The 12976-nt window shown below is 37.0% G+C and overlaps 3 long non-coding RNA genes across 5 annotated transcripts; all 3 read right to left on the minus strand.

The window, feature by feature from the left end:
* Positions 1 to 1266: 1266 nt before the first annotated feature.
* On the minus strand, positions 1267 to 2663 carry LOC116182383. Of its 2 annotated transcripts, XR_004147502.1 has the most exons (3): positions 1903 to 2511; positions 1720 to 1850; positions 1267 to 1668 (listed from the first exon to the last, which is right to left on the minus strand). It is a non-coding gene; the product is annotated as an uncharacterized LOC116182383 (long non-coding RNA). The 2 variants fall into 2 exon arrangements; XR_004147501.1 differs by having other exon boundaries at positions 1267 to 1850; positions 1903 to 2663.
* Positions 2664 to 9070: 6407 nt separating this feature from the next.
* LOC116182379 lies at positions 9071 to 11210 on the minus strand. Of its 2 annotated transcripts, XR_004147498.1 has the most exons (5): positions 10873 to 11210; positions 10742 to 10822; positions 10589 to 10688; positions 9626 to 10538; positions 9071 to 9579 (listed from the first exon to the last, which is right to left on the minus strand). It is a non-coding gene; the product is annotated as an uncharacterized LOC116182379 (long non-coding RNA). The 2 variants fall into 2 exon arrangements; XR_004147497.1 differs by having other exon boundaries at positions 9071 to 10538; positions 10873 to 11205.
* A 489-nt stretch (positions 11211 to 11699) lies between these two features.
* LOC116182380 lies at positions 11700 to 12753 on the minus strand. Its single transcript, XR_004147499.1, has 2 exons — positions 12470 to 12753; positions 11700 to 12426 (listed from the first exon to the last, which is right to left on the minus strand). It is a non-coding gene; the product is annotated as an uncharacterized LOC116182380 (long non-coding RNA).
* Positions 12754 to 12976: the final 223 nt, after the last annotated feature.

Consider the following 12976-nt stretch of genomic DNA (forward strand, 5'->3'; position numbering starts at 1 on the left):
TAATGTGATCGGTACATATGGTAATAAAAGAACACTGTAAAATAATTACCTATCACATTTTCGAACGCTACGGTATATATACCGGGATCTACAGCTCCAATTTTTGTAAATGCCTCATAAATATATTACACCAATAGGCCTTCTAACCACCTCCATAACAGTGGCTACTAAGCCGTGGACTTGAATTTGGTTGGAAGTGGCTGACACATAGAAATTACCGTTAACAGGTACAATACACAGGACCACAAAAACTTATAACCAAAACGAAAAATTATGAAATGAATAAATTAGTAATCGTGGTTTAATATACTATTTAATCTGAAGACTTCGCCGAAAATAAATTACCAAACCTGTCGGCTGTCATGTGATTTAAGCTGAATTTATAGTTCCGTACCCGCAACACCGCACCGTACCGTAACGTTTGGAATTACTTGTTGCGCGTGAACATTTATAGTTCCCGTTTACGTTGCGTTAGAACGGTTACGGTACGTAGGAAATGCCCAAATCTTATTCCTTACGGTAAATCGCGCTAACGCGCCTGTCTTCGATAGTACTCGGATAATTCAAACAGTTGAGTTTATCCGGACGTTCGTTTCGTTTATTTACAGTAATTATTGACACTTTGTTGGTTATTATTATTTTGAAATGCACGTTACTCTTACTGACAGATGACATACAATGGCAGATAAATACGCAAGCTCATCTCTTACCACTACGGTAACTATAAATCGCATAATTTTCGTTAACGTCAGATTTTACGGTTCCGTTCTTACGGCTACGGAACTATAAAGCCGGATCCGGCTTTAATGTGAATAACTGCAACAATTACACAAAATCGGCTTCATAACCACAGCTCCCGCATGAGCAAAACAGATGACCAAAATCACAACGTTCACATTTAAAAGAATGACCAAAATACCCTTAATCATTAAGTTCTCGAATTTTAGGGCACTTCCAGAAAAACCGCGAGCAGGGTGTTAAAGAGGAACATCCCTTCTATCGCCCCTATAGGGGATTTTCTTCTAACCTCTCTGTAACTTCTTTAATGCGATGTCAAAGTTAGGTGTTCTATTTAGAAATGTGCTAGGTCAAAAAAATTAATTTCTCAAATTCTGGAGCACTTCTAGAAAAACTTTAACAGGGGTTTTTAAGAGGAACTACGCTTCTATCATCCCTGCGAGGACTTCTCTTTCAATCTGCCTTTTGGTATGTAGGGAAGTTACATTTCTCGATGTGTGGTTCACTTTTGAAATAAACGCTTCCAGATGACGAATAGGATAATCGTTTAATTATCAGGATACAAATTTTGTTGACAATATTTGTGTAACTTTGTTAGCGAATGACACGTCTTCGTTTACATACTACGGTGCACCCATCAAACAGAACGAGATACGTGTCTAACAATGTCTCACGTGCTCGTGTTTCTACACAGGTACATGTATTAGCATCTTGTAAATATACAAATCTCTCATTCAATGGAGATTACATATTTAACTAATCGTGTTAGTAGATATATCACGATTGAACTCGACATAATTTCCATTACGAAGGAGCATCAACTTGTCGATGTGCTTGTTCCTTACAAGAGTCGTAGAACATGAGCTTCGTTCCATTAACACGGTTTATCTCTGGACTCTTTATCCATTATTAATTCCCACGAACCTGTAACTGTTCACTCAATTTGCATTACAGGTAAGAATAAGTGAAATTTGAGATTACCTATTTTTATAGCGACAGCGTACACCTCCAATTTATTGTTAAGGGGACCCGGCGCCTCTTGCACATCTTTCGATTTCCATCGGCCTTTTTCTTGCTTTATATTAAACAATATTGCGCAGCAGGTGCAAATCCTACATTCATTGTTTACTGTTATCATAAAAGGAATCGTAAAATTGGACTTACCGAATATGTACGTAAAAACTGTAAAGGTCACGTGTGACCGACGTAAATAACCCAATAAATCGCTTGCCTTCTCAAAATTGATGAACGTATAAATAATCCATTTATACGTTCGATGTAAGTAACAATCAATAACAGCTGTTTTGTTTTTGCGCAACCGCAAATAAAACGTACCTACGACCTACGGCTACTTTCCTTCTCTAAGGTAACTGCGCATTTGCATGCAGAGTAGTTTTCATTCATACCATTTCCATTTGATACATTAAATTTGTGTCTTATTCTTATGCGTTACATTTTATGCAGACCGAATTTCCATTGTATGTATAAGCACATTTAAAATGCAATGTATTTTAATGCGGTGTATCGCATAGAAATGATTCACAAAATAATTCGACGTTCATTTTAATTAAAAGATGCACTATTAAATTCATTGGAATTCAATGCTACATCTTAAACTTCGATTTAATTTTTATGCCATACCTTACGAATAATTTCATTTCCATAGGTAATGTCGCAACGGGTATCTATTTTAATCCCATACGTGAATAACGTTTGTTCTTTAAAGTGCATATATACGAATTTCAATGCATGCGATTTAATTTGATATACGCATGAGAATGGTTTACATTTTTTTTTGGATGCAAACATACTCGACTCAATTTTATTTAATATCAATTCAATTACACACAGCAGCAAATGTATTTCACTTCTGGTATAGCTGGACAGTTCCAAATAAATGCCTTATGTGTTTAAATCTTTTATAGAAATTGCTATTTATTTTGATGCATGACAATTAAATTGGCGATGTTTAATATTCATCTCTGTCATCTTGTAGTGTTTTAGGATTCAAACGCTGAAATCCATATTAACATTTCTTACATTTGCATACATTTGGCTAACATTTTTTTGAGATGTTGAATTTGTTGGTAACAATTCAATTGTTATTTAAATATCTTCATATACGTTATAAATGTATAATAAATAGTAAAACGGCGCACCATAATTGACAGTGTTCCCATTATATTCTCAGTTCAATCTCTGTCGCGCTTTATTTCCACGGGGTTAGGCTTCTTATAGTGTTTTTATTCAATATGGTTCCATTGAGAGCAATTTTCACATAGATTTCTTCAGTTTCTCGTGCAACACTCGTGCAGTACGAGTTTTGCCAATCGAAAACGCTATACGATATCTAAGGCTGTTATGATTGCCATAACATCAGCGGTTTGTTCAATACTTTATCGGTTGCAGGCGCACAATCCCCTATTTTTAAGACAATTTCGTAAATTTGATAACCAAACAATTTTATCGTAATCATCAAACAAAGTTGCCGTACATGTCAGTTGCTATGTTAAAATTTGGTTGTTATGGTTGCGAGTGTTGCTAATCAACAAAACCTAATTTTTCATCTGATTAATTAGAAAATGAGTAGGTACCTTAGACCATATAGTACTATATGGTCTAAGGTAGGTACTGTACATTCGCCTGAAAACGTACGAGAAAGTGCTAACGAAGCTTTTAAGTCTCTTAATTCCAACTAAATCGAAAGTTCGATATGAAATATGCCGATTTTCAGGACTGGGGAAAATACGATCAATTTCTCATGTGCAAGGTACAAACATGTCAGAAACTTACGTATATGCTTGTCTTGTAATGCTTTTTTTCTAGGTAGCAGCCGTTTTACAGTTTGGGCGCAAATGATGTTAAAAGTGAAGATGTCCTTATTGTTACAATTAACAAATCAAAAACCTATACCTAAATCTCGATTTTTCATTCTCATCCCACAGGACTCTATTAATTATGTGGAAATCGTCAAAAAATATATGGGTTTGAGACCACAACATACGAAATAGAACCATTTCTGGGTTTCTACAATTGCGGTAAATGTAGTACCTACTCAGAGGATTTTTTCTAATAAAGTTATAACCATGTTATAACTATAGTTTTGTTTAATGGTATGGTAAAATATTACACTACTCATTTGTCATATTATCATACTCACTTGTCATTTTATATATCAATGTGGTTACGATGTTGTTTACAAGCGAACTTTTTGACAATTTATGGACGATTATACGGATTATACCGCCTGCAACCGATAATAGTATATTATACAGTGAATTTTTTTTAAATGGGAACAGGAATTTGTATGCAATGTAATTTCCCTATGTTCGATTTAAAAAAAACACAACAATCTATTGAGTAGTTCAAATGAGTAGTAGATACAATTGACAGCTGTCACATTTTTAAAAATACCACCATCCAATTTAATTACGAAATCGGTTAGGTTATTGCTTAGAATGTCAAGGAGGACACTTCGAACATTTATTGTAATTGTTTTCGTTATTTATTTTCTTATTTTCTTCATTTATGTATTGAATAGATCAAATTAGTAGAATACCAGGTGCACATGACCTACAAATAATTGAAGGTTGGTTCACAATGAATTGTGATGTCAGCGCGTGCCATCTGCCATGTGAAGTCAAGTTATCGTAAGTTTAAGAAAAATGTATCCTAAAGTTGTTATGGCCTCACATGGCATCTTTAAAAAATCTTACCGAGTGCTCTTCATCATAAAGGCTATAGAGTTGCTGTTCATAGTCACACAATTTGTGCGATTTGGGAATGTGAACCGCGCACACCTCATAGATTGATGTGTTTTTTTTAAAATCGAACATAGGGAAATTACATTGCATGCAAGCTCCTATGTTCGCATTTAAAAAAAATTCACTGTATACCTACCGCGGGACTGAAGTAGTACTTTTAATCCCGAAGGTAAAGTTTATGGCCCGACCGAAGGGAGGGCCATAATTTACCTGAGGGATTAAGACCACTACTTCAGTCCCAAGGTATATATGATATTTTTCGTACTGAAGCACTTAATATGTATGGATAGGAGTTAGAGAACGCGTTCTTTCAAAAAATCGCTGCTTAACAAGTTACCATAGGAACGTTTCGTTGGTACGACAATCCCTATGCTATGGTAACAAAAATAAATTGGAAACTGTCATTGCTAGTGCCATAATTTTGGTGGTGGGTGACAAAGGTGTATTTGATATTGATAAAAAGCAGCCAAACTAGGTAAAGAATTGATACCACCGAAATCCAAAAAACTATATGAGCAGCAGTACGATGCGTTGCCGCATACAAAATGTGGAACAACCTACCCAAATTGCCTTGTTAGTAATATCATCCTTCCGGGATTTTCGTCCAAATTTAATACCGGCGGGACAAAAAGTGACACTTCAGGACTTGTCATAATGAAGTGAAGTCACTTTAGTCTCGGAAGTACGAAAGCAATAATATGCCATTTTTCCGGCTATCGACTAAAAAAAGTGTTGTGTGGCGGATGTAACGATAAAATATTGTAACGTTATTTATAAATTCGGGTTCGATTTATATCAATATTTATTAAACAAAACTAAAACACTATAAAAACCGTACAATTTATATCGATTATTTATATCACACACACTTCGCAATTTATATTTCCGCGCACGATGTTTCGTCCGTACTCGTTCGGTAGTAGACTGCCGCGATGTTCGGTCCGCAACCATTTATACACGCAAGCAATGTAAGTCCAGTACATTCTCGAATACGCGTAGAACATTCCAGAGAATTCTGGAGCATTTCCGTTACACTGCCCCCTTCTTAATTCTGGACGTCTCGTTCAGAAACTGCGTTAGTATTACTTTTTAATGCCTCGTGTCGGAATCTGCAGTCAGAGCCTGCTCGACAAACACCTTTCTTGAAAAAGTAACAGTCCACAGTTGTGCGGAGGGTCGTCCCCTGTGGGTTGAAGCAGCATACTGTAATTCGAACGCTAGTGTTTCTAAAAATCACTTCGATCATGGTTCGCACTATCTTCCAGTCCAACCCATCTAAACCACATCCAATCTTCGGCATCGCCAAGCTATTTATGTCATAGTATGCCATGAGTTTCTTCAAGTTTTTTAAAGCAGACCAGAGGTTTTCATAGGTGGGTTTGCCTTCTGACGTTTTCTTTGAAACCAAGTAGAACAAAGAGCGTTGACTATCTTCCAAGCGCAGTACTTTACCCACTCGTGGTCTTTGCTTTATCAACTCGTCTATTCTTCCAAATCTTTTCCGGAATACGGAAGCTATACCTCTACCCATGCGAAGGTCTTCGGCGACACAATGGGCGATGGAAACGTTAACCGGAAGCTCAAAAATATTTTGACAAATTTCCTGAGTAACGCCAAATCGAGCTTTCTTCCGCTGGGCGTAATTTGACATAAAATAGTTAAAGCTGCGTTCCTCTTCTCGAATACCTCTAACTTCTTCGTTGTTGTTGGATCCGGCATATCGTGCGAGTCGATTAATGTGGACAACTTTCGGTTTCCGGTGTTCATTCTGATACGATATATCACGTCATTTATTTTCTTGATCACCTCATACGGACCTTCCCATTGTCTTTGTAGCTTGGGAGAAAGACCTCTTCGCCTCTGTGGATTGTGCAGCCATACCAGATCTCCAGCTTCAAAAGTTTCATTGGCCGAGCGGAGGTTGTATTGATTTTTCATGCGATCGCTGGCAATCTGAATATGACTTCTAGCCAAGTCGTGAATGTCATTCATCTTCGCCTTTAGTTGGTCAACATAATTTTCACCTGCGACATATTCTTCATGGGTTTACGCCCAAACTCGAGGTCACATGGAAGGCGTAGTTCACGACCCAACATAAGGCAGGCAGGAGTCTGACCCGTGGTCTCGTTGACGGCTGATCGATATGCCATAAGGAACAGGTGGAGGTACTGGTCCCAATTTTTCTGATGTTCTGCCACGACTTTTGAAAGATATTTACCCATCGTTCGATTCATTCTCTCAACCATTCCATCTGACTGAGGATGCAAAGGTGTTGTTCTTGTTTTATTGGCTCCTACCAATCGACAAACATCTTGGAACAAAGCCGATTCAAAGTTCCTTCCTTGATCTGAATGGATTTCTATAGGAACACCAAAACGTGTAAAGAACTCCTTTACCAACACTTCTGCAACTGTTGCTGCCTCTTGGTTTGGAATGGCGTAAGCTTCAGTCCACTTTGTGAAATAATCCATAGCGACTAGGATATATTTATTTCCGCCATCTGTCTCGGGAAACGGTCCTGCGATATCGATAGCAACTCGTTCCATCGGACTACCAACGTTATACTGCCTCATGGGTGCCTTCTTCTTGGAAACTGGTCCGTTTCCAGTAGCACATAACTCACATTTTTGACACCATCGCCGGACATCTTCTTTACGGTTGACCCAATAGAATCGCTCACGTACCCTTTGCAACGTTTTCGTAATACCAAAGTGTCCTCCGGAAGCGCCGTCATGCAATTTTCGCAATACTTCCGACACTTTGCTTCTAGGTACTACTAATTGCAGCGTCGATTCGGTGCCATCTTCACTTTCAAGGGTCCTATACAACAGGTTGTCTTTCAGAGTCAGGCTATTCCATTGGCCCAATAACTCTTTACTTCAGGACTTGTGGCACTAATGTCTTGCCAGTCTGGTCTTTGTCCGTGGCGCATCCAATTCAGAACAGTTCTTAAACTTGGGTCGTTTTCTTGGGCCGTTTTGATTTCGCTTGGCTTCCATTCCTCACTCTCTACAGTTGTTCGCCGCAGATGGCCCATCTTGTTTTCTTATTTTAAGCAAACTAGATCGGATTGGAGCTCGCGTCGCTCGCTCCTACCGATCACGGCGTTTTGTTATCACACGCCGTTTTTTGTGGTTTTCCGTTTGTAAATTTTTTTTTTAACTCGATCGTTGTGCGATTTTGTAGTTTGGGTTGTTTTTAATTGACGTCGGAATTTTTTAAAATGCGAAAAAGAAAGGAAAAGGATTTTGATTCGGCTCAAAAAAGCACCAATATATTGATTTTTTTTTTAATCAAACTCGGCGTATGTGTTTGTAAAAATGCGTAGCATTTTAAGACTTCGCTAGAGTGAGTATATTTTGCAGAGATATCGCCAAAAAGGAGGATACGTTTTTTGGAACATCACCTATACAAAGTAAATTTTTTAAAATTTCGATTCAACTTGTAAAATCCAGATCCGCACATAATTGTACATAAGATTATTTAATTTTGATAACACTTTTTGGTTTTGAGGAGACATCCGCTCGGCTCCGGCGGCTTTGCCGCCTCGCCTCACTCTGATTCGTAACGGTGCATAGCTCGGCTTCGCCTCGCACTGTTCAGTGCTCAACAAAGATAATTTCTCAGTTTCAATTTTGGTGCGGTAAGAAAATGCCGAAACTAATGTCAGCGAATCAGTATTTTGTTATAGAACTACGTTTTCGCAAGGATCTCCGTTTTTTTATTAAGTTTAGATGAATGACGGGAAAGGTGGGCGCGTGTAGGGCCGTAAGTAAGCGTCGTTTGCCGCCGCGAACGGGGAAAGCCGGGTCTACGGGAGAGCCCTCGTGAAGCTCAACTCGCCTTCGGCTCGTTCGACATTGATGGAGGAAAAATGCGAGCCGTTTTCGTCGCGAGAACGGCGAGCTCGAGTTATGCCGAGTCGAGAATCTTTGTTTGAATTTGTAAAAAAGTTAAAAAAAAATTCCTAAATCTACAAATAACCTAATGCCCCAAGCTAAGGGAGGGCCAAAGTGATGCCGAACTCGCCTTCGGCTCGCTCGGCATTGGTATACGAGGCGCGTGTGTTAAGAATCGAAGTCTTCGGTTACTTTACTTAGTTGGGGAAGGGTTATTAAGAATTTTTATTTCTAATAAAGTTAAAAAAAATATCTTAAACTTACAAATAACCTAATGTGCAAAGCTGCTTGGTGTCACATTTTGTTTAGCTTCATTTATAATTGTTGTTTGAATTTGTATTACGAAAAAAGTTTAAAAAAATTTCTTCAACATACAAATAACCTAATGTCCAACGCAGATTGATGTCACATTCGATTTAGCTTCATTTATAATTTTTGTTTGAATTTGTCTTTCAAAAAAGTTAAACAAAATTTTTAAAAATCTTCAAATAACCTAACGTCCCAAGCTGTTTGATGCCACACCTTTCATTTTCAGTTTTTTAAAGAAGTCTATATAAAATATGTAGGTATAAAAAACCTCGCATTGTTCAGTGTTCAACAACGACAATTTCTCAGTTTCAGTTTTGGCGTGGTAAGAACATGCTACTAAGCAGACTGATTTGATAATTTTTTTGAATTTGTGAGTAATATTTTTGTTTTTTTTTTGTGGAAACAACACCTATACAAAGTGATTTTTCTACTCAGCCTGTTTGTACACTCGGGGTTGTTTTAGCCTCCTGTAGAACAGGTTCATCCTCATCGGGAGAATTTTCTTTACGATTTCTCCACGTACAGAGTTTACATGCTATAATAGAAATCCATGAAAATAATTGGATCATTTTGAGTGGTCGTGAGGAGTTTGTGTAGTATTCCTTATTTTATTTGTTGTTTATGAATGTATTAGGCATGGAAATATGATGATTTTTAAAATTGTTCACGATATCTAACACAATCCTTATAATATGTACAGGAAAGCATAAAAATTTTAAGACAAAGAAGTTTTTACAATTTTGTTGGAACCTATAGTGTTTCGTAGGTAGTAATTCACGTGCCTTTCCATAGGAGATTCTTTACAAATGGACTTCATCCTCAAGCAAGTATTGGATAACTTAAGGTGCTGTATATTACAGTATCGTGTCCTTCAATGGTAATAAGTATATTTGAAGTAGGTACGAGCTTTTATACCTTTTTATAATGATATCGTAGTTCGCTGTTTGGACCAAGTGGTAATAGGTGGTCGCTTTAATACTAGTAGACTATGTGGACATGTAGAAATAAAAGTGGAAGGTAACGAACTAAAACTAATCCTTCGCTACCTTCCTAAGCATGAATATTTCATGTGACGAAATGCTTTCGTTTCCGCTAGAATCTTGGACATACTTTTTGCTCTAACCGGAATATAAACTGATGAATAACCTCCTATAGGACTTCTTCTTGAAGAACACGGATAATTTGTTACATCAATAATAAATTTTCATACCATTTCTATCGTAAATGTCTTTATGCTACGTAGCAACATGCACATCGGCATGAATTTTTGGTCGACATCAAGTCGATTACTCGAAATTGTGCAAATGTAGGTTTGTTTACGATGACATTTTCATAACAACGATAAAACACGTTAAATTTCCTTAAAAATGGTGTTTTTTACATAAAATAGTAATGTCCCAGATTTTTTGACAGTTCCCGTGACAGTTGTATAGATGGCGCCATTTGAAAAAAATACATCTTCTGTATCGGCGCATGCCCAATATAACCGTTCAAATAATACCACATTTCAACCGCGTAGGTTCATTTGAACGTTGCGGCGGTTCCTATTTTCTTAGGAAGTAGTGCTTTTTTGCGCAACTTCCATTGGGGAGTATTCCCTGACGTGTACCACGGCGTACTGCGTTGAGGGGTGTACACGTAGTGTATAATACTTCCCTAACAACAACATAGTTCCCTTTCAGCTCATTTTTCGGATAGGGTGTTTTGTTTAGGTCATTTCCGCTGATAGTTCCGCTTTCTCCGCTCGTTCGAGGAAAGATAGTGTTTGGATGTTAGTTAGTTAGCTTAGGTTAGGGGGCTAATAAACCAATAAACCGAATGCTCCATTCTAAAAAACAGTTTTCATCAATCTGACAATAGAATCACATTTATACATACCTAGTCTAAGAATTTTAGCATTACGGGGGAACTCAGAGCCGCCCCCTTCAACTTCTTCGGTGGCCCCATACCGATGTCGAACTGAAGGTAACCTGAAATCCTATTAACAAAAGATTTTTTAATTTCATTGTTGCTAGGAATTTGTCACTTTACAAGATAAATTAAACGATAAAAGAGGGTAAAATGATCCCACGAAGATCCCAATTCCACGAGGTGGAAGAATGTCTTCGAAATCTAAAAAAATACGTGCGCCATAACTTGATCGTTTACCATAATTCACTTACCAATAAAATAAACAATTAAAAACAATATAAATGGACCGATGAACGTAAATGAAAAATTTACTAAACTTCACCCAAGACGAAACGTGATCGCAATGGAACCTGGAAATAACGTGGCGCCACCGTCGTAGAATGAACTACATTCGCGACGGGGATCTAAATATCGACGTGACTCCCTAATTTTTATTAAATATAACCTCTCGGCACGGGATTAATGCGATTTCGATTTTCTTCGGAGAGGTCAATTTAAATAGAGTACTAATTATGCTAAATTTTTCCCATTGTAAGTATATAACTACGAATTATAGTTTAAAAATTATAAAAGAAAATTGGCACAGACGAACTAACGTATTTTTTACAAAAAAATTTCCAGAACCTTTATTTTTCAATCGATTCGGACGGTGAAAGGTGCATCTGATAGCTAATAATTCGAGCTAAATATTCTCCATTGAACGTACCCGTCTGGCAAGTCTTAAAAAAATTATTATAGAGTATATAGTTCAATGATTTATATAAAACATGACAGTACTATGAAGTTAGGTTATAAAAAATTACTGATATTCAGTTTTTATTTGATCAAAATGGCGGATAGCCGGTTACATTCTGTGGTGCTATACAGTGCGAACAGTGCTTTACTATGCCGCTTCAATAAATAATGACGTTAGTAAATATTTGCCGCAATAGGCGCGGGGCACCAATACTAATTTATAACCTTAAACTTCAAAACAAATTAAACATTTGACATATGATTATATTTAACCCAAATAAAGATTTAATCACCTTGTAAGTTTCCAAATGATGTGAAATTATACGAATAGGAAATTGCTACAACAATTGAAACAATTTTATTTCTTTTACAAATCGTTAATATTGAAGTAATTGGATAAATCACATGTTATAAACAACTGTTCGAAGATCTCGTCACCATAATTAAGACAGGGGTCCACTCTTTTCTTTGTTTTCGAAGCCGGCATGTAAGTGCCGTTGCATAATGCTTCAAACGGTAGCTTCTATATCTGCTCGTAATTCGGCAATGGTGTGTAAACGGTTTCGAATACGTTGACATCTAGTAAATTTGCATGCAATATTTTAGGACTTTGCAAGTCCAGACGATGAGTTCTTGTAACACGGTTACTTTAAAGGATAGAAGTACAATTTTCTCCAGGCAATAGTGTCACACGTTCCGTATGAGATATCCGTTAGTGGGACAAATTATCGCAGTTGCTTTTTTCAACTTTGTTCAAGACGAGCAAGAATATCTTTTACAAAGGCCTTATTAGCAATCACTAAGGGGCCAGGTGACTTCCCAGAAGCAAGACTTCCTGTATGCGAAGCCGTTCAAGTAAACGACGAGCATTTCGGCGTATATTGTTGTAATCCTCGTCACGGTTGACATCCGTTTATCGAAACTCCTGTATACACAAACGTATCGAGTACTCTCAAACTTCACTTACGTCTTTAGTTCCATTACGGAAACAGAACTGCAAACGCATCTTATTCTCTTCTAAGAAGTAAAAGGCTTGTCGAAGTAAACCTATTGCCTATTACACGCTACAACTAAAAAAACCGTTTGTTTGTAATTTACAAGTAATTTACCCACCTTGTAAATATTCGAAAGAAACTGGTAGTCTTGAAAAAAGCCGTGTTGAAAGGAATGATAGTAATAAGAATCACAAATTATAGTTTGTGAAATTATAGGTTATATTTTGTATTGGAACACATATACCTGGTTACGGCAAATGCCCAAAAAAAATTCTAGTAACTTTAATGTTGGGGATTGTATCACCTGTTTAGAGATGTGATTATATTTATATAAAACATGACAGTACTATGAAGTTAGGTTATAAAAAATTACTGATATTCGGTTTTTATTTTTAAATTTTTTTAAATTGGCAGCAAATTTTCACCAAAATGGCGGATGATTGTGTTACTTTCTATATCTAGTGACTTTAGTATATAGGTGCACATACACGATACCTGGTTGCGGCAAATAATTACTATTGTCATATTTTATAAGAGCGGTGCAGCATATATTGATCTCTCAGTATGCGCACGTGTGTAAATATACGAGATATCGCGTTTTAAGTGTTTTCAATGGTGTCAAATT

The sequence above is a fragment of the Photinus pyralis genome, unplaced genomic scaffold, assembly GCF_008802855.1.
Source record: "Photinus pyralis isolate 1611_PpyrPB1 unplaced genomic scaffold, Ppyr1.3 Ppyr1.4_unclustered_Scaffold5073, whole genome shotgun sequence".
NCBI classification, from domain to species: Eukaryota; Metazoa; Arthropoda; class Insecta; order Coleoptera; family Lampyridae; genus Photinus; species Photinus pyralis.